Source organism: Rhinoderma darwinii, chromosome 3 (assembly GCF_050947455.1).
Source record: "Rhinoderma darwinii isolate aRhiDar2 chromosome 3, aRhiDar2.hap1, whole genome shotgun sequence".
In the NCBI taxonomy this organism is placed as follows: Eukaryota; Metazoa; Chordata; class Amphibia; order Anura; family Rhinodermatidae; genus Rhinoderma; species Rhinoderma darwinii.
Window position 1 is genome coordinate 135,089,073 of NC_134689.1, and position 26,291 is coordinate 135,115,363.

The 26,291-nt window shown below is 40.9% G+C and overlaps 1 long non-coding RNA gene across 1 annotated transcript in view; it reads left to right on the forward strand.

The window, feature by feature from the left end:
* The first annotated feature begins 272 nt into the window (after positions 1–272).
* LOC142751103 (uncharacterized) overlaps positions 273–26,291 on the forward strand; it is a 91,520-nt gene continuing 65,501 nt past the window's right edge. The window contains exons 1-2 of the long non-coding RNA XR_012882706.1: positions 273–566; positions 15,124–15,297. This is a non-coding gene — a long non-coding RNA (uncharacterized LOC142751103). The remainder of the gene's footprint in view (positions 567–15,123; positions 15,298–26,291) is intronic.

Genomic DNA, 26,291 nt, shown 5'->3' on the forward strand with positions numbered 1-26,291 from the left:
TTATCCAGATAATACGTGGAATCAGGGCTGGCCTTAGGGGTGTGTGACATGTGCGGCAGCACAGGGCGCATCACTCCTAAGTAAAGGGGGCGCCGTCACTGACAAACATGCTGCCTGATGCTTCCGTAGATTACTCCCTCTGTGGCACCTATTCCCTCCTACAACATAATCTTCTCTATGGTGGCACCATAGCCTGTCTCCTCAGCTTGCCTGCGGACTGCTGCGAATACAAACTAAGTCCTCTCTCTCTCTCTTCTGAAGCAGTCGGGACAGAGAGGAGGGGGAGGGGAGAGTTCACAGCCTGAGCATCTGCAGAGAGGAAGCGCCGTTTCTAGTCGTCTCCTGTATCCCCCCTCCTCTGCTGTGTGCTATTTCTCTCCTGTGTGCCCTTACTTCCCTCTCCTGTGTCCCCCTCCTCTCCAGTGCTGGGTCCCTCTATTCTTCTTGCAGACCAACAAACCGGCTACTTTCTGCAACTGATAATATCTGCTGTCCTGGGATGGGACATGTTGTAAAGGGCCCTGCTGCTACAGGAGACTGTCTGCATGAGAGATCCTACATAGAAGGTAAGTTTGTGTGTGTATGAGTGTGTGAGTGTATGTATGAGTGTGTGTGTGTGTGTGTGTGTGTGTGTGTGTGCGTGTGTGTGTATGAGTATGTGTGTATGAGTGTAACGTCTATGGCCACTGTCCGTCGTTCGGTCGTTAACCTCGACGGCCGTGGACATGGACATCTTACCTCGCTGCAGCGTCGTCCTCCTGTGAGGCGCCGGCACTCACTTCCGGACTTCGAGTGTTTCCGGCTGGCGTGCTCGTCCGCGGGTGCACGGCCTTAAAGGGCCAGTGCGCGCAATTTTTGCAGGAAGTCTGCAATCTAGCCCAGGATGCCCTGGGCTATAAAAAGGGCTCTGTCCTCTTGTTCTTTGCCAGAGCGTTGTATGTTACCCATCGTTTGTCGTGCTTATGGTCTCCCAGTGTCTTCCAGTTTCCCAGTGTACCTTACTCCTGTATCCCGTATCCTGTTTCCGTGCTACCTAGTTCTAGTGCGGTGCTGTGCAATTGCGGTGCTGTGCAACATTCTATGCATGATCTGCTACGCCTCACCCGACGACTTCCCGCCCCCTGGTCCTGGACGTGCCTGCCTCGCTACTGCCTACGATTGCCTCAGGTAACCCTCGCTCAACTAATTGAACTCTGTACTTACCTGTTTGCCAGCTGCCATCCCACTACGCGGTACGGCCCAGTGGGTCCACACCATGCATCGTGACAATGAGTATGTGTGTGTGTAAGTATAAGTGTGTAAGTGTGTGTATGAGTGTATAAGTGTGTGTGAGTGTGTGAGTGTGTATGAGTGTATAAGTGTGTGTGAGTGTGTGAGTGTGTATGAGTGTGGAAGGGTGTGTAAATGTGTGTGTATGAGTTTGTAAGTTTATGTATAAGTTCGTAAATGTGTATGTGTGTGTGTGTGTGTATCTGTGTGCATGTGGATATATATGATTCTTGTGTACATATGATACTGTAAGGGCATATTAACACATTGTAGTTTTGCAGCAATGATTTAAAAACAGTTTTTGCTGTGCTTTTGTGTAAATAGTGGCAAAACTGTGATATTTCCAGTATATAGTGTGTGTATATAGTGATATTATGTGTGTGTAGACTGTATAGCAGTATTTTGTGCGTAGTGTATATTGCGATATTATAGGTGTATGCAGTATATAGCGGTATTATATGGGAGTATAGTATATAGCAGTATAATAGGTGTGTAGTGAATATAATGGTATTATATGTGTACAGTATATAGCAGTATTTTTTATACAAACAAAATGTAGTGGTGTTATATGTGTGTAGAGTATAAAGTGATTATTATCATGGGGGTATTATTTATTTGTACAGTATTATTAATGTGTACTGTATATGGCGTTATTATATATGTATACATAGATTGTAAACTGTATGTCTGATATTGTCTGTACAATGTACCCCCTGGAATAAAACGTGCTGCGGATTATGTTTGCGAATATAAATAAAAAGTATTATGTATACATTTTACAAACGTATTATTTATGTATTAAATAAATGGTAGCGTTATTTATGCATACAGGACATACCTGTGTTATTTATGTGAACATTATATGGTAGCATTATTTGTGTGTAAAGGTATGTAATATGGGAGGGGGCGCCAAAACTATTCTGCTGCACAAGGTGCCCTCTAGCCTAAGGCCGGTCCTGCGTGGAATACATCCACTGAGACTAATAAAACGGAGGTTCCATGTTAAACATTGGAAATTTTTCCTGAAAATAATTTTAAAAATGGAAAGATTATATGTTATTAACACATTATATTTATAGCAATTATTCAGCAGTTTTCATGTAATTACACAACACACATAACTTCTAATGATAGTTGTATCCAACATTTTCTATTCAACAGTACATGTTATTTTCCTTGAAGTAAATGTCCACTTTTAAGTACCATTTCATTTTAGATTCAACATTTAGTGCAGCTTAATTTAATAATAGTCATTTATCGGTGTTAGACTGTATTTTTCCATTACTGAACCTTCAAATTATCTGCTTTCCTTCCTTACAACCTTAGTAGAGATGAGCGAACCGGGACAACCGAACCCGGTTTCGGTCCGAACATCAGGAAAAGTTCGGTTCGCAGCGAATCCGAACTTCACCGGGTTCGGCCGAACCTGTTTTGACCGAACCCGGTCAAAAATATTATACAAATCGGCAGCCACTTGTCTCTATCAATCACTGATAGAGAAAAGAGGCTGCTGATTAAAAATAAAATAAAAAGCATTTCATACGTACCCGGTCGTTGTCTTGGTGACGAGTCCCTCTTCTTCCTCCAGTCCGACCTTCTTTTCTGACGCGGCAGATGGTGATTGTCTGCAGAGGCCTCTGCAGCCTGTGATTGGCAGCGGTCACCTGGGCTGTAACGTCATCCAGGAATGTCGGGCCGGATGTCGAGAGGGACGCGTCACCAAGGCAACGGCCAGGAGACCGGACTGGAGGAAGCAGAAAGTTCTCGGTAAGTAGGAACGTCTTTTTGTTTTTTTTACAGGTTACTCTATATTCTGATCGGAATTCACTGTCCAGGGTGCTGAAACAGTTACTGCCGATCAGTTAACTCTTTCAGCACCCTGGACAGTGACTATTTACTGACGTCGCCTAGCAACGCTGCCGTAATGACGGGTGCACACATGTAGCCACCCGTCATTACGGGGCCTCATGCACACGACCGTAAAAACACCCGTTATTACGGGTCGTAATTACGACCCGCAATAGCGGGCCCATAGACTTCTGTTAGCCATGGGTACCTTCCCGTTTTCTCACGGGAAGGTGCCCGTGCCGTTAAAAAGATAGAACATGTTCTATTTTTTTATTTTACGGGCCGTGCTCCTATACTTTATAATGGGAGCACGGCTCGGAAAAACGACCGGCTGCCCGTGGCCGGCCGTGCTCATCTCCTGAAATACTCTGTGCTGCCTTAAACTCTGTGGACAGGTCAGGATCCTGTTTCTTTTAAATGCTGCTGGGGAACCCGCTCGATCCACTATATATGGCTGCGCTACAGTGCAGCATTTAAAAGAAACAGGATCCTGACCTGTCCACAGAGTTTAAAGCAGCACAGAGTATTTCAGGAGAGGAGCGTGCAGATTCAGTGCTGCTGTGAACTCTGCTCTTACCATTACGTAGCTCTCAGTCTGTTACCTCTCCTCCACTTCTGTCCTCAATAACACCTTCACATGATTGGCAAGTCATCGCAGCACAGAGTATTTCAGGAGATGAGCGTGTGGATCTTGTGCGGGGTGGTGACTTGCCAATCATGTGAAGGTGTTATTGAGGACAGGAGTGGAGGAGAGGTAACAGACTGAGCTACGTAATGGTAAGAGCAGAGTTCACAGCAGCACAGAGTATTTCAGGAGAGGAGCGTGCAGATTCTGTGCTGCTGTGAACTCTGCTCTTACCATTACGTAGCTCAGTCTGTTACCTCTCCTCCACTCCTGTCCTCAATAACACCTTCACATGATTGGCAAGTCACCACCCCGCACAAGATCCACACGCTCATCTCCTGAAATACTCTGTGCTGCGATGACTTGCCAATCATGTGAAGGTGTTATTGAGGACAGAAGTGGAGGAGAGGTAACAGACTGAGAGCTACGTAATGGTAAGAGCAGAGTTCACAGCAGCACAGAATCTGCACGCTCTCCTGAAATACTCTGTGCTGCTGTGAATTCTGCTCTTACCATTACGTAGCTCAGTCTGTTACCTCTCCTCCACTCCTGTCCTCAATAACACCTTCACATGATTGGCAAGTCACCACACCGCACAAGGTCCACACGCTCATCTCCTGAAATACTCTGAGCTGCGATGACTTGCCAATCATGTGAAGGTGTTATTGAGGACAGAAGTGGAGGAGAGGTAACAGACTGAGAGCTACGTAATGGTAAGAGCAGAGTTCACAGCAGCACAGAATCTGCACGCTCTCCTGAAATACTCTGTGCTGCTGTGAATTCTGCTCTTACCATTACGTAGCTCAGTCTGTTACCTCTCCTCCACTCCTGTCCTCAATAACACCTTCACATGATTGGCAAGTCACCACACCGCACAAGGTCCACACGCTCATCTCCTGAAATACTCTGAGCTGCGATGACTTGCCAATCATGTGAAGGTGTTATTGAGGACAGAAGTGGAGGAGAGGTAACAGACTGAGAGCTACGTAATGGTAAGAGCAGAGTTCACAGCAGCACTGAATCTGCACGCTCATCTCCTGAAATACTCTGTGCTGCCTTAAACTCTGTGGACAGGTCAGGATCCTGTTTCTTTTAAATGCTGCACTGTAGCGCAGCCTTATATAGTGGATCGAGCGGGTTCCCCAGCAGCATTTAAAAGAAACAGGATCCTGACCTGTCCACAGAGTTTAAGGCAGCGCAGCACAGAGTATTTCAGGAGAGGAGCGTGTGATTGGCTGCAGAGGCCGCTGCAGCCTGTGATTGGCTGCAGAGGCGGTCACGTGGGATGAAGCGTCATCCCTGGAGGCCGGCCTTCTGACGTCATCCTGACGTGCGTGACCGCCACTACAGCCTGTGATTGGCTGCAGCGGCGACATGGATGAAACGTCATCGCTGGAGGCCGGACAGGAGGAAAGTAAGTATGAACGTATTTTTTTATTTTTTTTTATTACATTAAAATTGTATTTTCCGTGCGCCGAGCATGTACTGTCAAGGTTGCTGAAAGAGTTAGTGCAGCCCATTAACTCTATCAGCACCCTGGACAGTACCATGCTCGGCGCACGGAAATTACAAGTTCGGTCAGAACTAGTTCGGTCCGAATCAAACTTTTTCGTGAAATTCGGTGAACTAGCCGAACCGAACTTTTCATAAGTTCGCTCATCTCTAAACCTTAGAGTTAAATTATAAAATTCTGTTTGTCTACAGTTCCTACAAAGGGAGTTGTAGTGCAGTAAGCTAAATTATGTAAGCGAGATAGGAATTGTTAAATCAGGACTCGTATTCCCTAAGGAATATTGGGTACTGCCAGGTTTTCTGGAGACTCGTTTCGTGCTTCCCTGTGACTAGCTCTGTTAGCATGTGGTGCTGTGTGCAGTTACTATAGCACTCCCAAGATCACAAGTGGTGTTAAGAAAAACCATTACTAACACATATACTGTAAGTAATGCAGGGTGCTGTCATTATTAATGGGTGATGTAGCAGATGGAAGAAGTTGATCTATTTTCCAAAAAAAAGGCTCCCATTAAACATTCCGATGTAAGCTGTGGAGTCTGCTGAAGGAAGAAATTACATAAAAAAATACAAAGTTGAGAAACTTTTTTTTTTTTATTCAATTTACCCTGGAGATTACTTTATAGTTTTATACCGCATGTATTAATGCAGTGTTAATGGCATTACTGGAATAGCATTTTAACTCTTGATAGCTGAACATTATAGAGTTACATAATATTATGTTAGTCTTTTAACATATCACTATGAGAAAACTCTTTCAGAAAACACATCTGCTTACTCTTCAGCAAAGCACATTTTTGGCAACAGAGAAATCCTTAAAGAATTCACATTCACTTATTCCAGCAACAATTATTTATGAAGCTTGTAAATTGCATTTTGATTTTCCATTCTGGGACACGTGTATGTTCAAAATAATTTTATACTCTTGAGAGCAATTTCATGTCATCTTTCTCATGATAAAGATCCAGAGTGTTCTAAAACTATTAAAAAGAAGTCAGCCTTATGTCCATTGTTATACTTAACAAACAAAGCAAAAGTTAGATTTTTAAGATTTGAAAACAATAAACATGTTACTGTTCTTGTAAGTCAGAGGTCACACACTAGTGACAGTGGCTTTATTTTCCAAAACTAGGATTGGAATCTTTTAGTCAAGAGATGTATGAAACTGTCTTTATATATTCCTCTTCCATATTAGATCTGAACCATGTTTTGGTAAAAAAAAAATACCTCAAGCATCAAACTACACTATACCAAGCTCCGATCAGGATGTGTGACCCCGGTGTTACTCGGAAATGTTGAGTAATGTGTTTATGATCTGTGCGATAGTAACTGAAAAATAGAGGGAAGATGTTTTTCTTCCCTAGCACCCTGTCAGATTTGTCTTATGTTTCAGGAGTTTGTTCTTGTTCTCAAAAGGTGTGAACCTGTTTAAGGAAATCTGGAAAATGGGCCTGAAAACTTATAGGAAAAGAGTAGGATGGGTTCCCAATCCCTAGTCCTTATCACCGAGCTACTGAACAGTCAACTGAGACTGCAGCTCTATATAGGAGAGGTGAACTGAAAAAGCTTAGTGTCTGACTGGGGCGTATCTCTGCTGTTAGTGTAAAGCTTCTGAGGAAAAGTGTACCTGTGCCTACTTCATTTTCTGTGTCCAGTTCCTTTAGGCCGGTTTCACACACAACTTTTTGACTTGTCTTTGGTGGCGTTTTTCAGTGTTTTTACTACGTTTTTTATTCCAAAATGTTGTGGACAGATGTTCGTTTAGAGTCTGTAGTTAGATATATACATACAATAGTTGATGAGGTATAAAAAAGACACAGGATTAAAAGTACCTCCTATAATCCTACGGTGTTGAGCCAGATGAAGCCAAACACCTCTATGAGGTGGATGCCATTTTCCCCTATATTAAAGGGAAAAATTATTTCCCGACTCCAAATATGGCAATCAGAATAAATCCCTGGATCATCATCCCATCTCCAGAATCTAGTACTCAGAACCTGTAATATTATATTTTTCAAAAAACACATCCAGGCCCTTTTTGAACTTGCTCAATGAATCAAGCATTACCACATCATGTAGCAGAGATTCCCATAGTCCCATTGCTCTTACAGTAAAGAATCACCTTCTATAGCACTTTGCTTTAAAATGTATTCTTAAGATGAATATAGTCAATTCTTCACTTTCAAGTATATATAAAATAATTTTTGAGCTTACATTCACTTCACACTTTTTTCACTAGTCAAAGGTTTTAGAATAGGGATCTAGGCCCAATAAGTCAGGAGAAATGGGTGAATATTTATTTGAATGGCAAGGAGATATCGGTTAGTGCTAATCATCAAATGATTCAGTTCAATATTATGCATCGCCTGTATTATACTCCATTCTTGTTTCATAAAATGGGCTTAATTGAGGATATGATATGGGAATACTCAATTATTGATTCATACTGTACTTTGATATTTAATGAGGTAGCGATCAAGCTTGATCGTGGCATTCCTAAAACAGCACAGTTAGCGCTACTGAATTGCACCGATGAATTGTCAATGGCAGAGTTCTCACAAACCCAAATTCGGTTTATTTTGAGAGTTTTAGTAGTAATTTCAAGGAAATGAATGGCAGAGTCTCCCCCTCTACTCTATAATAGAGTAGTATTGTTCTTAAAATTAAAATGTATGAAAAAACAAGATACATTTTTTTTAGCAATTGCATAAATGGGAGAAGCTTTGGGGTCTCTAGAACTGATGTGAAGGGGGATTGTTGTTTTTTTTTTATCTGGAGTAGGGGGTGGGTGGGATTGCACAGGGTCATGCTGGAATTGTTATTTTGTATTGTAAGCCTTGGTGGTTGTAATGTAACAATTTTTAGAATAAAATAAAATATTTAAAGTAAAAAAATAAAAATAAAGAAACCCCTTTTATGACGATGATGGTGAAACCTTTTTTCCTCAGACCTAAGCCCTCTTTTTTCTAAATTGAATAGACCGAGGTTTGATAACCTTTCTCGGTACAACGATACACCCTTAATTACCTTGGTCGCCCTTATTTGCACCCATTCTAGTTCAGTTATGTCCTTCTTTTACTGGTCATTAATAAACATATTAAAAGGAGGAGAGTCCATTACTGACCCTGTATAGTGAAATTTGATAATGTCTACAAACATAGCATTTAGTTTTTGGGGATTTTTGTAGTGTTTGTGGGTTAAAGGGGTTTTCCGAGTTAAAATGACTATGTGTTAGTGCTTATAATTTATTAATGTAAATACATTTGTAATATACTTACATTTTCCAGATGCTGCCGTGGGGTACTTGACGGGTGACGTCCCTCTCTGGCCACTGTGTTGATCTTCATTCTCTTCAGGGTATACAACACGTCACTTGTGGTGTGCCGTGAATGGGCTGTTCATGTGCGGTCCCTGCAGTTCTCGAAATAACAGCAGTGACCGCGCATGCGCATTACGAGAGGTACAACAGAACAGCCTATACACGGCACGTCACAAGTAACGTGTCGTATACCCGGAAGAGAATTGAAGATCAATGCGGCGGCCAGAGAGTGACGTCACCCGTCAAGTACCCTCTGATTAGCTGCATTTTCTTAGATATCCGTGATAAACATATCATTCATTCTATTGACCTTCTGGTGGTAGAGATGTACATTTTACAGATTTAACACAAAGTTACTAGAATTTTTTTTAAAGGGGACCTGTTTTGTTTTTGTTTTTTTTAAAACCTTATGTTATCTTCTCTTATTCCCAACGTCCTCCTGATTCCAGCACTGTAATTATCCCCCCCCCCCTGTTGTCCCGCTACAGCACTTACTTCCTTTGGTGACTGATATGCTAATTATAAGTAAAGGTACGGAGGGCAGGAAACCTAATTTCTCCTCAGAAGGTGTTGCTTCATGCATTGCAGTGAAGCTGTCCAATCAATGCAAACAACCTCACAGTAATGCAGAAAACCTGTAGTAAGTCACAAAAAATCATCAGGTCTGCATCGCTGTGAGGCTGTCCTCTCTGATTGGACAGCGTAACAACGATTCACAAGCCAACGCCTACTGTGGAGAGATGAGGTCTCCTCCTGCCTGTACTTTTACTCAAAATTGTCATACTAGGGACCAAACAGAGTGGAGGCTGTAGCGGGACATGGGGTGGGGACAATACAATTTTTTTACAGTGTTGTAATCGGAAAGAGGGCGGGAACGAGGGGAGGGATGTGGTTTTAACCCCTTCCCGACATTTGACATATCCATACGCCAAAGTCGGGTAGGGGAAGTATGGAGCGGGCTCACGGAGTGAACCTGCTCCATACGATGCAGGTGTCGGCTGTTTGTTACAGCCGACACTTCAAAGTAACGAGCGGCATCGCGATCCCGCTTGTTTAACTCGTTAAATGCTGCGGTCAATAGCGACCGCAACATTTAAATAGTTAGAAAGAGGGGGGCGACCCTTTCTAACAGCTCATCGCGCCCCCCGCAACGCAATCGCGGGGGGTTGATGGTTGCTATGGCTGCCTGGGGGCTTAATGAAGGCCCCCAGGTCCGCCATCTTTGTGCACCTATTAAGCACTACCTCCAGCAGGGATTAATAGATGCCTGTCAGAATCACGATATACTGCAATACATTAGTATTGCAGTATATCGTGCAAGCGATCTAAAGATCGCTGGTTGGAGTCCCCTAGGGGGACTAATAAAAAAAGTAAAAATTAGTTAAATAAAAAAAATTTTTGTGTAAAAAAAAAATAAACAAATATTACAAGTTAAAAAAAAAACCTTTTCCCATTTTCCCCTTAGAGCATAGCAAAAAAACTAAATAAATAAACATAATTGGTATCGCCGAGTCTCTAAATGTCTGATCTATTACAATATATCATTATTTAACCCGCACGGTGAACGCGGTAAAAAAAAAACATTAAACGCCAGAATCTCTATTTTTTTGGTCACCTAATCTCCCACAAAAAATGAAATAAAAAGTGATCAAACCGTCGCGTGTAAACCAAAATGGTATTATTAAAAACGACAGCTTATCCCGCAAAAAATAAGCCCTCACACTACTTAATCGACGGAAAAATAAAAACGTTATGGCTCTCGGAATTTGGCGACACAAAAGAAATTTTATTTTTTACACTTAGGTTTTTACTTGTAAAAGTAGTAAAATATAGAAAAAACTATATATATTTGGTATCGCCGTAATCGTATTGACCCACAGAATAAAGTTAACATGTTGTTTTAATTGCACAGTGAATTCCGTAAAAACGGCACGCAAAAAAACATGGAAGAATCGCTGTTTTTTTAATTTTCTACCCCACAAATAATTTTTTTCCCGTTTCCTAGTACATTATACGGCAAAATAAATGATGCTACGAAAAACTACAACTCGTCCCGCAAAAAACAATCATAGTACTATATCGACGGAAAAATAAAGACGCTATGGCTTCTGGAATGTGGAGAGGAAAAAACTAAATTAAAATCTGAAAGTTGTTTAGGTCGAGAAGGGGTTAAATGTTTTACCTAAAGATCTGCCCGCCTTTAAAACCATCTCCTCCATTTTCAATGTCAAGAGAGGTTGTTCGATTTACTGTATCCTCGCTGGTAATTCAACAGTCCCAGCGTTAGTGGATAACCTTGGAAATTTAGAGTAATAACAAGTCACTAAAGATAAGCAAATTTCTCGGATTCTATTTGATCCAAATAAATTTGCCGCAAATCGCAATTGCCCTGATTGCCCTGCGAACTCGTGTCTGACTTTTTTATGTCTTCTTGGACTGAAGGGGTTGGCCATTTTATGTTTATTTTCACTAATGTGTGGGGAACAGCATTATGTGGCATTTACTAATACATAGTTATTAGAAGATCAGCACCAATCTCTTCCTCTGTGAAGCACCACCCCCTTGTTAGCATAGCCTTCTCTGCGGACTGTACGGCACTCCCTTTCTGAAAATGGCCGCTAAAGGAGGGGCATGTGACCAGGTACGTCCATCAGTGGCCTACACTGAATAACACTGCGCGTAGCATGGGAAACTAGCGCATGCGCAGTGCCGTGCACAGTGTTATTGAGTGAAGACAGCTGATGGAAGAAATTGTGTACAGTAATTGTGTACAGTAAAAAATTGTGTAGTACCGTGTTAGCCAGAGACAATATGAAATGTTAAATACTTTTGTGTCAAAAAAGACAAAAGTATAATAGGTATGATACCTTTATGGACATGGACACACGTCACGTCCCCCATCAGACTGACTCCAGATGCCTTAACTCCTAAGTCATCACCCCTATAACCTCAGTTTTATTTCCCCGGCTTATCTTAATGATGTATCACCTCATGTACTAATTGTCGTTGTGTAACATCTAAATGTTGTGTCATTCATTTGTAAACTGCCTGAAGAAGGGGCCTCTGTGCTCTGAAAGCTTGCATATAGAACTTTTATGGTTAGCCAATAAAGGTATCATACCTATTATACTTTTGTCTTTTTTGACACAAAAGTATTTAACATTGAACATTTGGACTGAATTAGATTTGTGTAGAATCGATTTGCTCAACTCTATCAGTCACTCATGGAGCCAATAAAACAGCAGATTCCCCATAAATCCTCCAGTGTACCGAGTTCCCGAGACTTTTCTAAGGCCAGTAACAAAAGAGCCCATGGGAACCAGCAGTGGGCAACCCCATCTGAAGCTGGCTATAAAGCAGCCCACATGATGCTGGGGTGTGTCACTATTTTACTTTCTTTCACTGAGAACATTTTAGACCTTAGGTTTGTATGTCCAATGATAACAGCAGTTAGTCATGCACATAAAGCCACTTTGTACAACTCTCTCTATCAAACATTGGGGCAAATTTACTATTTAAAATGTGCCAAAATTTGGGTCCAACTGAGACAGAATTCTGGCATACATGCCGTGCGCCACATTTATTCACTGTTTTAGACACTTTTTTTCAACAAAATTCAATGGAAAAAATGGACATGGTCTACCAAATGAGCGTGGCTTCAATGTGACACTATGCACCAAAAATGTGCCAAAATTCTGCCTCAAGTTACTGGTGTAAACTTAGTCAACTAATAGGTGATATTAGGAAGAGAAAAGTGTCTCGCATGTCTAGGAGCCAAATTTATTATACAGCATGCACCACTGAAAAATTTGGTGCATTTTATGACTGCCTTGTCTAAGTTTACAGTGTCTAAAACTTAGACAATATTAGTAAATCCGCCCCACTGTCTCTACCTGTTTATTGCTAAAGGATAACATTCACTGATGTAGCCCGAGATATTGATGAACCTGAAAGAGAAATTTATGTTACATTACTGCTATTTTATATTCTAACCATAGACAAGAAAAAAAAACTTGTCACTGGGCAAATATCATAAGTGAGAGTTGTCAAGTTTTATCTACCAAACTGTCGGATATATTAAGCCATCTGTGATACATCTGCTGTTTAATGGCTCTGTACAGCATACACACATAAACCTCACAGGAAATATTTTGGTATTTATTGCTAAATTAAAAATGTTTTATAAGCCAGCAATCTGCTGTTAAAAATACACTTTAAAAAATAAGATATAATTTAAATTTAGAATTATACCTTTACAAATGAATTCTCTTGTGGGAGTAATATTATTAATGTTTCTTATAAATATTAAATTGCACCATTTGATTTAAGCAAAAGGAATATTAACACTATAAATCTCATTGTCTGTCCAGATATTTTATTTATATAGTATGAGACAGTGACAGGCAAAGTCGTTGGTGACATATATTTTTTCCGCCGGAATCATGTCATATGTATTTTAGGGGAAATTTACTCGTGGCTGAGCAGGATTTTTTATTTGCCTAATGTGTAAAAGGCCATTTCTTTTTCAGATGCTAAATAAATACTGGCAAGCCCTGTTTTATCTGTTCTGAGCCCACTGTACCTACACTTATTGATGTTAATCATCAACAAAATTTCTAAAACCAAGTTTCCTTGTCATTGAAATCTTTTAATAGCAATTCCCTTTAACACTGTCCATTTATTTAATAAGTAGGTAATTAGTTTAAAGGAGTATTCACATTTCGGACATTTATGGCATATCCTCAGGATATGCCATTAATGACTGATAGATGCAGTTCCCACCTCTAAGACTCACACCTATCTCTTGAATGGGGGCCGGTACCATCTGCTGCTCTCGCTGGGCTCCGGGCACTGGTTATCGAAGTGACTGAGCGTGTTTTACTACACTGTTTTTGGAACGCCAAAAACAGCCCTCATACCACTCAATAAAATAAAAAAAAAGAAGTTAGGGCTCTCAGAATATGGAGACACAAATCAAATGTTTTTTTAAATTAATTTTTTCTTTGTATAAGTGGTAATACGTAAAAATATATATATACACTTGGTATCGCCGTAATTATATTGACCCACAGTATAAAGTTAACATGTCGTTTTTATTGCACAGTGAACGCTGTAAAAACTGAACCCAAAAAACAATGGCATTTCCCATTCCACCCCACAAATAATTATTTTCTTCCAGTTTCCCAATATATTATATGGTACAATAAATGGTGCCATGAAAAACCTTAGTTAGTCCCGCAAATAAAACCAAGCCCATACAACTTTATTGACAGCAAAATAAAAAAGTTATGGCTTTGTGAAAGTGTGTAGGAAAAAACTGCAATGAAACAGAGGAAAATGGCTGTGGCGACAAGGGGTTAATCAGCAAAGAGTTTTGAATTTATTTAGATAAAAACCAAAACAAAATGGTATTCCGGGGTGGATATTCCCTTCAAGGAATATTTTACTGACCAGGAAATATGCTCCTTTATCCTTAGTATTAAAGGGGTAGTCTGTTAGAGTATATGGACATGATAGAGGGTTAACCCCCTTTTTGGACCTCCACTACTGTAGTGCCACTAAGAAAGTTTATTTCTGACATATGAGGACCTATCCTATCCATGTATTATATGGTTAGACATTTATTTGGATAGCCGGCATGTAGTACTAAACTTTCATCAGCAATATCGGCATCATCTGAGCCCCGGCTTCATTTGACAATGGAAATATCATCATGAGACAATACCTCAATTTAGCACTAGCAAACAAAGCAAAATACGTAAGTCTTGCATAGACAGTCATAGCCTTTAATAGGGTGACTGTGGAACAATTAGTACAATGGAGGCTCACACATAATAGGTACGTTTTCATTTTATCATTATTAAAATACAAACATTTGGCAAAAATTTCAGTCTAAAAAATGTACCAGTTCAATGCCAAAATAATTAATGGTGTAAAATGAAATGCAGTACTTTGGCAAGGGCAGAAACTCTTAATCTTGAAAGTCCAGTACCATGGTAACAGTTTGTATCAAACATTTTGTTATAACACACTGAATGAGATTAAACTTTCTTTGTTTATGCTAATGGATACAATGTAGAACAGTAACTAAAACGGATACTTCCCTTTTCTATATTTGGCATTGCAGCGCACACTTTCATTCCCGATTGATACACAGTGGCTGTACAACAATTAAATAAAGACGATATACTCAATCTACCTCTCACTGTCTATATACATGAAGTACGTCTGTATAATCTGTCTACAATTTAGAATAGCAGTTGGCACTATTCATTTTTGTGCTGTAACTCAAGTAGTTGTATACTATTATCCCAATTCTATGTTCCCAAAGTGATCCATTTGATATTATAAGCACTGGGCACGTTATTGTGTCAGAATTTGGGCACACAGCAGTATTCTCTGGTCCTCTGGTAGGACAGTTTAACTTGTCTAGTGACTTTCTGCAACCTGTGTGTCCCTTTTTTACTGACAGTTGAACACCATTTTAAAATATTTTCACGCAAAATTAATCTATGTGAGTAGTTAAATAGCTTTTCAATTTTATATTTTACAGGTCCTAAATAACAGCCTGTATTATGGCCCAGAGTTGCATTCTAAATTCTACTGGCTTCTAAGCTGAAGAATTTCTCCGAGAATTCCTTTCTGTCACAAGGTCTGCATAGAGCTTACTGTGGTGATTTGCATTCTGGGAAGTGTCCGCTTATCACACGCTGTGAAGTAATCTGAGGTAGGAAAAACTCATTCTCGCATTGCATTATATCAGCTCCGCTAAATTGTTAGGGGTCAACAAGCTTGCCGACTGTTTCCTATAACAATCTTCAAAACTGAATTCAGTTCAGGGATGTAATACATGCTATAAATCTGTAACCGTATATTATGTTCTTATATAAACTGTTGTTAAACTTCTGCTTTAATGTGGAAAAAGGAATAACATTTTTTTTGCAGGAAAGAATAGTGATAAATAAGCACTTTTACAAAAAGAGCTTTAACTAGATTTTTTTTACTTCACTAAAATCAATATGGGAGTTGCTTTTCCGCATGTTTTTCAGTCATTAAGGACTACTCATTTTCCAATTTCAGTCAGTTTCAACACATACGCCAGTAACATAATTCATATTGATTGCCTCCTGCTTAACAGGAATTAAAGTATTTGTTGTAGATAAACCCATCCCTTTTGAATTGTCATGGAATTTTCTGCTTACTTTACAGCAAGGTTCCTATATAGCAGAAATCCTATCCATATGCAGATTGACATAAAATCCTTGTGAGAATATCCACATATAATTCAATATCTATTAAGAATAATAAGTTACACAAATGAGTAAATTGGGCAATGCTCCTCCATGTCTGACCCTATAGCCAATAATAGATCTGGCACTGTACGAATACGACGCCAGATCTATTGGAAGAGCCCCAGTTGCAATATTTACATGCAGCTGAGGCCAACCAGACATAGTGTCAGAAATAATAAAAGATACAACTTTTTTGTGAAAATCAATTATCAAGTAATTTTTTCTGCAGTAAAATGGCCACTTATTGGCAACAAAAAAACAAAAACAAAAACATTTAATCCCAGACAACCCCTTCAAGAATAGTGTGTGTGGGACTATTATTTAGACAATATTGTGGTAGTATAATTTTCCTTTTCCCTTTTATCGAAAAACGGGTGCTTCCCGCATGTGCCTCTACAACATTGTAACTTCCCCTACATATAATCTTTTTTTTATTGTTCTATTTCTCTAAATTTCAAGCTAAAGTTTCTGATCTTTTAAACTTCAAACTTCATTGGTGCTACACTGTTTTCTTCTTCATGGTCAGAAATTACACGCTTCAGCCCGGTCACAGAGCAGTAGAACAGGGATTAGGGGGCCTCATTCTAGAGATAGGTGCGGGTCCCAGAGGTGGGACCCACATCTATCTGACATTTATGACATATTCTGTGGATATGTCATAAATGTTCCTGATGGGAAAACCCCTTTAAAGTCTATTTAAACGTTTAATGTAATATTTTATTTATTTAATATATGTATTTTGGGAAATTGAACATATTTGTAATAAAACATTTTTTAAAATTTTTGTTTAGTATTAGAGATGCAGCTTCTGTGTATCCACCATACAAAGAAGTTGCATGTCGTTGCTGTCAGCCGAATCCGTCAGTGAGATGCACTGAGGGCTTGGTTGAAAAAGACTCATTTGTGCTCCTGACAGCTTATCTTAACCAAATGTTACATAGTTACATAGTTAGTACGGCTGAAAAAAGCCACATGTCCATCAAGTTCAACCAAGGGACGGGAAAAGGGAAGGTAAAAATTTCTACACAAAGGAGCTAATACTTTTCTGTTCTAGGAAATTATCTAACCCTTTTTTAAAGCCATCTACTGTTGCTGCTGTGTTAGACTATTCCATAGATTCACAGTTCTCACAGTAAAGAAGGCTTGTCGCCTCCGCAGCTTGAACCTTTTTTTCTTCAGACGGAGGGAGTGCCCCCTGGTTTTTTGAGGGGGTTTTACATGGAACAGGATTTCACCATATTTTTTGTATGTGCCAATAATATATTTATATAAATTAATCATGTCCCCCTTAGTCGTCTTTTTTCAAGGCTAAATAGGTTTAATTCTTTTAATCTTTCCTCATAACTTAGATACTCCATGCCCCTAATTTGCTTCGTTGCTCTTCTCTGTATTTTTTCCAACTCCAGGGCATCCTTTCTATAAACTGGAGCCCAGAACTGAACTGCATATTCTAAATGAGGCCTCACTAATGCTTTGTAAAGTGGTAATATTACATCCCTGTCCCGCGAGTCCATGCCTCTTTTAATACACGACAATATCCTGCTGGCCTTTGAAGCAGCTGATTGACACTGCATGCTGTTATTTAGTTTATCATTTACAAGTACACCCAGATCCTTCTCAACAAGCGAATCTGCCAGTGTAGCTCCCCCTAGGACATATGATGCATGCAGGTTGTTGGTTACCCAGATGCATAACTTTACATTTATCTACATTAAACTTCATTTGCCAACTGGATGCCCAAACACTTAGTTTGTTTAAATCTGCTTGAAATTCACGAACATCTTCCATAGACTGAACTATATTACATAGCTTGGTGTCATCTGCAAATATAGAAATAGTGCTATTAATCCCATCCTCTATATCATTAATAAATAAGTTGAATAATAGTGGTCCCAGCACTGAACTCTGGGGATGTTAGATCATGTAAATACAGCTCCCATCATAGTGTTATTTCAGAACTCTCCACACTAGAAATTCCCAGAAGGACAAAACCGCAGCACTCATCAGTCTTACACCAAAATCTTGCCTTTTTCAAAAATGATAAAAAATGCAAACATTTGTGCACAAGACACTGAATGTGTAATAAAGCTCAAATACTTGTATTGAAATACTAACAGAATAAAAACATAATAAAAGGGCAGGACTTCACACATATAAATCAGAAGCCCTATTGGTAATCAATATAAGGTTTAAACCACAAAGAACAATAATATAGGCAATATATAAAGTTCCTAGTGGATATATGGTATAAAATCAGAAGGAGATAGCCCAGACTAAAATTCAAGGGGTAAATGAATATAGCCAGTTCTATATGTACACCACCGTTCAAAAGTTTACGGTGACTTAGAAATTTCCTTATTTTTGCAAGAAAAGCACAGTTTTTTTCAATGAAGATAACATTAAATTAATCAGAAATACACTCTATACATTGTTAATGTGCTAAATAACTATTCTAGCTGCAAACGTCTGGTTTTTAATGCAATATCTACATAGGTGTATAGAGGCCCATTTCCAGCAACCATCACTCCAGTGTTCTAATGGTACATTGTGTTTGCTAACTGTGTTAGAAGGCTAATGGATGATTAGAAAACACTTGAAAACCCTTGTGCAATTATGTTAGCACCGCTGTAAACAGTTTTGCTGTTTAGAGGAGCTACAAAACTGACCTTCTTTTGAGCTAGTTGAGAATCTGGAGCATTACATTTGTGGGTTCGATTAAACTCTCAAAATGGCTAGAAAAAGAGAGCTTTCATGTGAAACTCGACAGTCTATTCTTGTTCTTAGAAATGAAGGCTATTCCATGCGAGAAATTGCCAAGAAACTGAAGATTTCCTACAACGGTGTGTACTACTCCCTTCAGAGGACAGCACAAACAGGCTCTAACCAGAGTAGAAAGAGAATTGGGAGGCCCTGCTGCACAACTGAGCAACAAGACAAGTACATTATAGTCTCTAGTTTGAGAAATAGATGCCTCACAGGTCCTCAACTGGCAGCTTCATTAAATAGTACCCGCTAAACTCCAGTGTCAACGTCTACAGTGAAGAGGCGACTCCGGGATGCTGGCCTTCAGGGCAGAGTGGCAAAGAAAAAGCCATATCTGATACTTGCTAATAAAAGGAAAAGATTAATATGGGCAAAAGCACACAGACATAGGACAGAGGAAGATTGGAAAAAAAGTGTTATGGACAGCCGAATCGAAGTTTGAGGTGTTTGGATCACACAGAAGAACATTTGTGAGACGCAGAACAACTGAAAAGATGCTGGCAGAGTGCCTGACGCCATCTGTCAAGCATGGTGGAGGTAATGTGATGGTCTGGGGTTGCTTTGGTGCTGGTAAAGTGGGAGATTTGTACAAGGTAAAAGGGATTTTTAATAAGGAAGGCTATCACTCCATTTTGCAACGCCATGCCATACCCTGTGGACAGCGCTTGATTGGAGCCAATTTCATCCTACAACAGGACAATGACCCAAAGCACACCTCCAAATTATGCAAGAATTATTTAGGGAAGAAGCAGGCAGCTGGTATTCTATCTGTAATGGAGTGGCCAGCGCAGTCACCAGACCTCAACCCCATAGAGCTGTTGTAGGAGCAGCTTGACCGTATGGTACGCAAGAAGTGCCCATCAAGCCAATCCAACTTGTGGGAGGGCCTTCTGGAAGCATGGGGTGAAATTTCTCCCGATTACCTCTGCAAATTAACAGCTAGAATGCCAAAGGTCTGCAATTCTATAATTGCTGCAAATGGAGCATTCTTTGACAAAAGCAAAGTCTGAAGGAGAAAATTATTATTTCAACTAAAAATCATTATTTCTAACCTTGTCAATGTCTTGTCTATATTTTCTAGTCATTTTGCAACTCATTTGATAAATATAAGTGTGAGTTTTCATGGAAAACACAAAATTGTCTGGGTGACCCCAAACTTTTGAACGGTAGTGTACACAGACCAAAAGTTGGTGACCAAACCCGACGCATATTTTGCAATTGCTTCTTCAGGCCAGGGGATAACAAAAGATAGACCCAGTGCTGTTATTTAAACATATTTCCAACCAATGCAAAACGAATAACATATCTGGCATAGGACACAGAATCCAGCACTAACTCATGTTTCCAAGAGACGCCACTCTATGTGCCAGCCCTCGGCATGCTGGAGAGGAGAGTACGCCTTGTGAATGACGCTACCAAAAGATGAAAACGAGGCCGGAGGTAGTGCCTGCACAATGAATGTGCGCTCCAAGCTGGAATGCAAGAGAGCACATGCGCCCTAACTTAGACGAGGGGTCTATCACTGTAATGCAGACACCGAACCCATAATAGATATGTATATGCACAGATTAAAGATCGATATACATAGTGGTACTGTTAAACCTGTTAAGAATCAAAATAAATATAAAATAAGTGAAACTGCAAAGTGCTTACCAGGGTACATAAATAAAAGTGAAAGTGCAGTACAAAACATGACAAAATCTAAAAACACATGGACCACAAATTAATCAATGGATATAAGAATATGGGATTATTCTACCAAAGGTAACAATGGATGTAAATATTTCCTAGTGTATTTTTCCGACCAAGGTTATCTTAATAAATACATAAAGTGACAGTGCAAATTTAATTCTTATTGCATATTATCCATGAAGTTACTTTGATGGGATACCAAACCCATACATTTCGTAAAAATGTATTATCGAGCAAAGACATAAGATGCCTGTGTTTAACATGTTTTAGAGCATGTACACAGCACCAAAATTATACTAATTTTATATTATTAACTAGTGTGCTCTGCCGATGTTATTGTTTATAAAAAACCTAGAATGGTGCACATATAGAGCAAGATGAGCTTCAAGCTTTGTAATGTGCTGCCCAGTTGTTGCTGCCTGTCTGCCATGGATATTTACAGCAAAAAGAAAATGGGGTTTGGAGGAGAACTGTGAAAACACTTCATATGTTAAATGTCTTTAGTGGATCCATATTACCAATAATTAATTGTTGCCCAGCATTTCACTTTAGAGTGCATCTGCCAATAGGCAGATGTACTTTAACCCTTTCACTGTCAGGGGTTTTTGGACATTTTGCACATCTCGTAGTCAAAACTTTTTTTATTGACATGTGTAAAAAAAAACTTATATTACAACATAACAAATCATACTAAATCCCCATACTGTACCTATATATTTTCTGAAAGGAAACACCTGGCACATTGTCAAAATGACACTCACCACTTAATATACACAGGCACTGTCATCCAATATTATGTCAAATTGTAATTTTTCATAAAAACACATAGAAATTAATAATTGTGAAGAAAAGTGTGACCCAAGCAGAAAATTAGATGCACCACACAGCCTAAAAATAAATGTTCAGTATGTGCAGAGTTTAGACATACTATTTATGCCTGTGTTTACATGCACATATCTTCAGAAAATCACTAGACCAAAAATCTGGTATTAACTGGTTGCCGACACAATGAGAATACTCGTCCTGAGCGGCGTGTGCTTGTCGCATTAGGACGAGCATTCATGGCCTGTGTGACACACAATATGCCGATGCGATCAGGAGTGGGGCAACAGCTGTAATACACATAACAGCAAATTCCTAAACTTGATCTAATTTGTTAACTAATACAGATTTTATTGTTTTGCTTGTGGAACTAGTTGGAATCAATTGGTAATGGCAAGTAGATAAAAATATATTTTCTAACTGACAAATCTTTCCAGAACTTTTCTAACTGACAAATCTTTCCAGAAATATATTAGACAATCCTCTCTAGTGATAATCATTATTGCTATGACTGTAGTGTGAAAAGGGTATCGCTAGAGGAGCAGTCAGTTGATTTTGCACTTAAAATTGGGTATGGACAGGAAAGGGTCACTGTAAATTATAGAAACTTTATTGATGTTTGTGTGTGGTGTAAGGCCCCATGCACACGACCGTGTTTTTGCGTCCGCAATTCCCCCACAAATCCACGGGAGAATTGCGGACCCATTCATTTCTATGGGCCCATACACACTATCCGTGTTTTCACGGGTCTCCGCATGTCCGCAAATCCGTGCCGCAGAAACTCAGGACATGTCTTATTACGGGCCGCAAATTCGATGCGGACATGCCAATAGAAGTCAATGGGCCCGTGGAAATTGCGGATACACCTCCGTGTGTCATCCGCAGTTTGCGGATTTGCGGAAGTGTTGCTAGGCGACGACCGGGAATCAGTTCCGTCTTCGTGAAGGCTGGAGACAGTGCAGGAAAGCAGCAGAGAGCAGCAGAGAGCAGCATGGCTTCAATTAGCGTGGAGAAGCTAATCATCCTGGTCCAGCACAAGCCCTGTCTATGGAATAAGCGCCTTGAAGAGTATGCTGACAGGAATCTGAAAGATCTTGCCTGGCAGGAGGTCTGCAGTGAGGTGCATCCTGAGTGGGAGAAGGCAACGAACGTGCAAAAGAAACGCATGGGTAAGTTTCACACCTTGATGCGGTTTCTGAGTACTCCTGTCATGTCATGTCATAATGAAATGCCTGAAGTTTTGATTGGTGGGGGTTGGATCACTGAAACACCCACCAATCTCTGAAATGAAGCTGCAGAAGTGCACGTGAGATTGTGGGGGTCTCATGGCTCGGACCACCACCGATCAAAACGTGACATGTCACTATGAGGGTATGTTCACACACACTAATTACGGACGTAATTCGGGGGTTTTTGCCCTGAAGTATGTCCGCTAAATACGCCGCAGTAGCGTGGACAAACATTTGCCCGTTGAAAGCAATGGGCTGATGTTTGTGTGTTCAAGCGAGGTGTATATTTACCCGCCACTGTCAAATTACGGCGCGTAAATATACGCCCGCGTCAAAGAAGTGACCTGTCACTTCTTGTGCCGTAATTGGAGACGTTATTCATTGACTCCAATTAAAAGCAGCGCCAATTACGCCCGTTCAAGCACCTCCTGAACACATCAACGTAATTTCAGCCGTTCAGTTGTCGTGTGGGCACGGGCAGACGTGGTTGAATTGATGTTGAATTAAATGAGAAAACAGAAAACTGTGGCAAGTACGCAGTCGTTTCTGCAACGTCTCAATTACCTGTCAAATATGCAAATGTTGGTGCAGATTTGTTGCGTAAACGCCCCAAATCTGCACCAACATTTTCAGCAAAAAAACAACATTTCCTAAGATCTAGTAATGTACACTTCAAATATGTTGATCTGTGATTGTTTTATTTTATATCATAGTTGAATACGTGAAAACACGATGGAACACATGCCGTGACCAATTTAAGCGTGAGCTGAATGATAAGGGGAAGAGCGGAGACGGACGACAGAAAAAAAGACCATACCTGTACACAAAACAGCTGTCGTTCCTTCTGGATGTCATGCAGGTTGGCCCGTAAGTATTGCTTATATACTTTGATCATTGTAGTCTGGCCATGTAGTCAGTGGCGTAACTACCGCCGTAGCAGCCGTAGCGACTGCTACGGGGACCGCGGCATGAGGGGGCTCCACCATGTCCGGAGGCTCCGCTAGCAGCCGCTATGGCTGCTACAGCGGGACGCCACTGAACACTTTTATGGGGGGGGGAGGGGGGCCTGTATGGCGTTACAGTCCCCCTATACAGCCATACAGTATGGCCATACAGTCCCCCTATAGATAACGCCATACAGTCCCCCGGTAGATAATGCCATACAGTGTACAGTGGGGCGCTATATGGCGTTATCTACAGGGGTGGGGGGGCTGTAAAAAAGGCACTATCTACAAGGGGGGGGGGGGGTTGTGTGACACCCAGTGTAGGGTGGGCCCCAGTCAAAAGTTTGCTAGGCGGACCAGTCTTTCCTAGTTACGCCCCTGCATGTGAGTATGTTAAAAGAGTACGTATTGTTGGTGTGGCCAATTATACGGTCTATTCAAGCACATAATTCCCTCTAGGCAGCCCATTGGATAAGCTGCATATGTTTACATAGTGTATTTGCCCTGCTGTAGACATGACGTTAAATTAGTACTAAAATTCCCTAACATTATGTTTTCATTTTCCAACAGAGCCAAGGATAATCTGGAGGCAGAAGACTCTGATGCCACTCAAATAGAAGAGGCTGACGTAGGTTTGGGGATTGCTAGGTCCACTTTCACTCCAGTGCCTGCTGAAAATACAACAGAGGATAATCCAGTCTGTGCCACGGAACCGGAAGACGAAATTATACCCCGAGGTAAACGCCGACGTTCTGCCAATAAAGGTCCAACATGTACAGAGCCAAGGCAGGCGGTCGACTTGCGGGTTTTAGAACACCTGGAGAAAAGAGCGACAGAAACCGAAGAGGGCACCTTCTGTCGCGCTCTTTCAAATATTCTAAAAAGAGTGCCAATTGAGAGGCAGATCAGGTGCCAAACAGCCCTAATGGAAGTGGTCGAAATTTTTGCAACACATCCTGACCCACGTGAAATCCATCATGCCATAGAGTTTCATAGGCGGGGGTGTGATGGAAGCACCTTCCGCTCTGTCCCTCCAGCACCTGCAGCAACTGCTCAAACCAGCCAGCAGCCACCATATCAAGCCTCAATGCCACTATTCAGTGAAGATCGTCCAGGGTATGGCATGCCAGGACCTTCTCAACAGCAGTATCGGCACATGCAGCAGGGGGAAGCTGTTCCACGACCCCATCATGACCCTGCACCTTCTCAATCATTTTACAATTTATAATTTTGTAATATTATATAGTTTTGTTTTTGTTTGATGACACTGTTTTGTGCAAAGAATAAAATAAGTTTATAGTTAATTATGTGTTTGTATTTATTATTATTGAAAAACATAATGAGGTATTGGTTTGCATTTCTGCCGAATGCAAAGAATCACATTTTTTTTTTTTTTAATTAATAAATAATTAAAAAAAAAAACGACAGAAATACATTAGCTCGCAACCCGCGTCAAGGGTCCTCATTCTCTTGCGAGTCCCTACTCTACTACTGCAACTTTAACTACTAAAACATTTGTAACATAAACAGGAAATACAACAGTCCCTATTAAATTTTAATTTGGCAGACGAAGCACATCCCTTTGCCAATGAACTGCTCCCTCAGGTGATACAAAATAGTCTGTATACAAATTACGGACTGCCAGTCCAGACACTCCAGGTCTTCCATGTTGTGTGTAGTCCAAAGCGATGGAATTAGTTGAGAAATGGTTCAGCTCTGCGTCCACTGCCGACTCATGAATCCTCAGAAAATTGTGGAGGACAACACACGCTTGGATAACCTTTGTCACATTTTCAGGATTCATCTGAATGGAGCTCTGGAACACACGCCACTTGCTTCTTAGAATTCCGAAGGCGCACTCCACATACCGTCTTGCACGGGTAAGGCGGTAGTTAAAAATGCGCCTCCGTTCATCTAAGCCACGCCTAGGGAATGGACGCATCAGATGAGGGGACAGTCCGAAACCTTCATCACCCACAATGACAAAGGGTGCTGGTGGTCCTGTAGATCCTGGAAGCTGTCTAGGTTCCGCAAGGTCGAGCTGTTTAGATGCTAGCCGTTCACCCATTCTGGAAGCCCTGAAGATGCCAGCATCCGCAGAGCTTCCATAGGCCCCAATATCGACAATTATAAACCGATAGTCACTGTCAGCCAAGGCCAACAGCACCACCGAGAAAAACTGTTTATAATTGAAATACTGAGACCCTGAGTGAGCAGGCTTTTTTACGCGGATGTGCTTACCATCCAGCGCACCAACACAGTTGGGAAACTGTGCTGATTCTAAGAAGCCATCGGCAATCCAAATCCAGTCCTCAGGCTTGGGCTTTGGCATCACTGCTGCTCGAAGTTGCTGCCAGATGACTTCACAGGTAAGCTTGACAATCTTCGAAATAGTGGAGCACCCCAGCAGAAAATGGAAATGGAGCGATGCAAAGGAGTTGCCGGTTGCAAGAAATCTGTAAAAATATATATATATATATCTAAAAATATGCACATACAGGAAAAATATCTGCAGCACGGTGACATGGCGGCAATATGCACAGGGGACAAGTATACTAATATTGTTTGCAGGGTAGAGACATGTCGTAGAAGGGGATTTAGGTTTTCTTACCTCAGAGTGACGATCAGGCGTTCCTCTGGAGAAATGCAACGTCTCATGGTGGTGTCCTGGAAGATGAGTCCAGGACGAAGGTCCGCCAGCAGACAGTCAAAAGTTTGAACGGACATACGGCAGTAGCTGAGGAACTTGTCCGGGTGCTGAGTACAGCATGTTAAAATGCCCCTTCCTAAGCCGTTGGGAGACAATGGGGTGAACCCAATATCTCCTCCTCCTCCTCGGTTCTTCGTCCAGCATTGGTGGTTGCTGTCCAAATCGCCTGGAGAGGAGCCAGTACAGGAGTACATCGTCCACATCATCAGAAGACATCTTCGCAGTGAGGAACTCACAAAAACCACAGCTCAATGTGACCGAACTCGCAC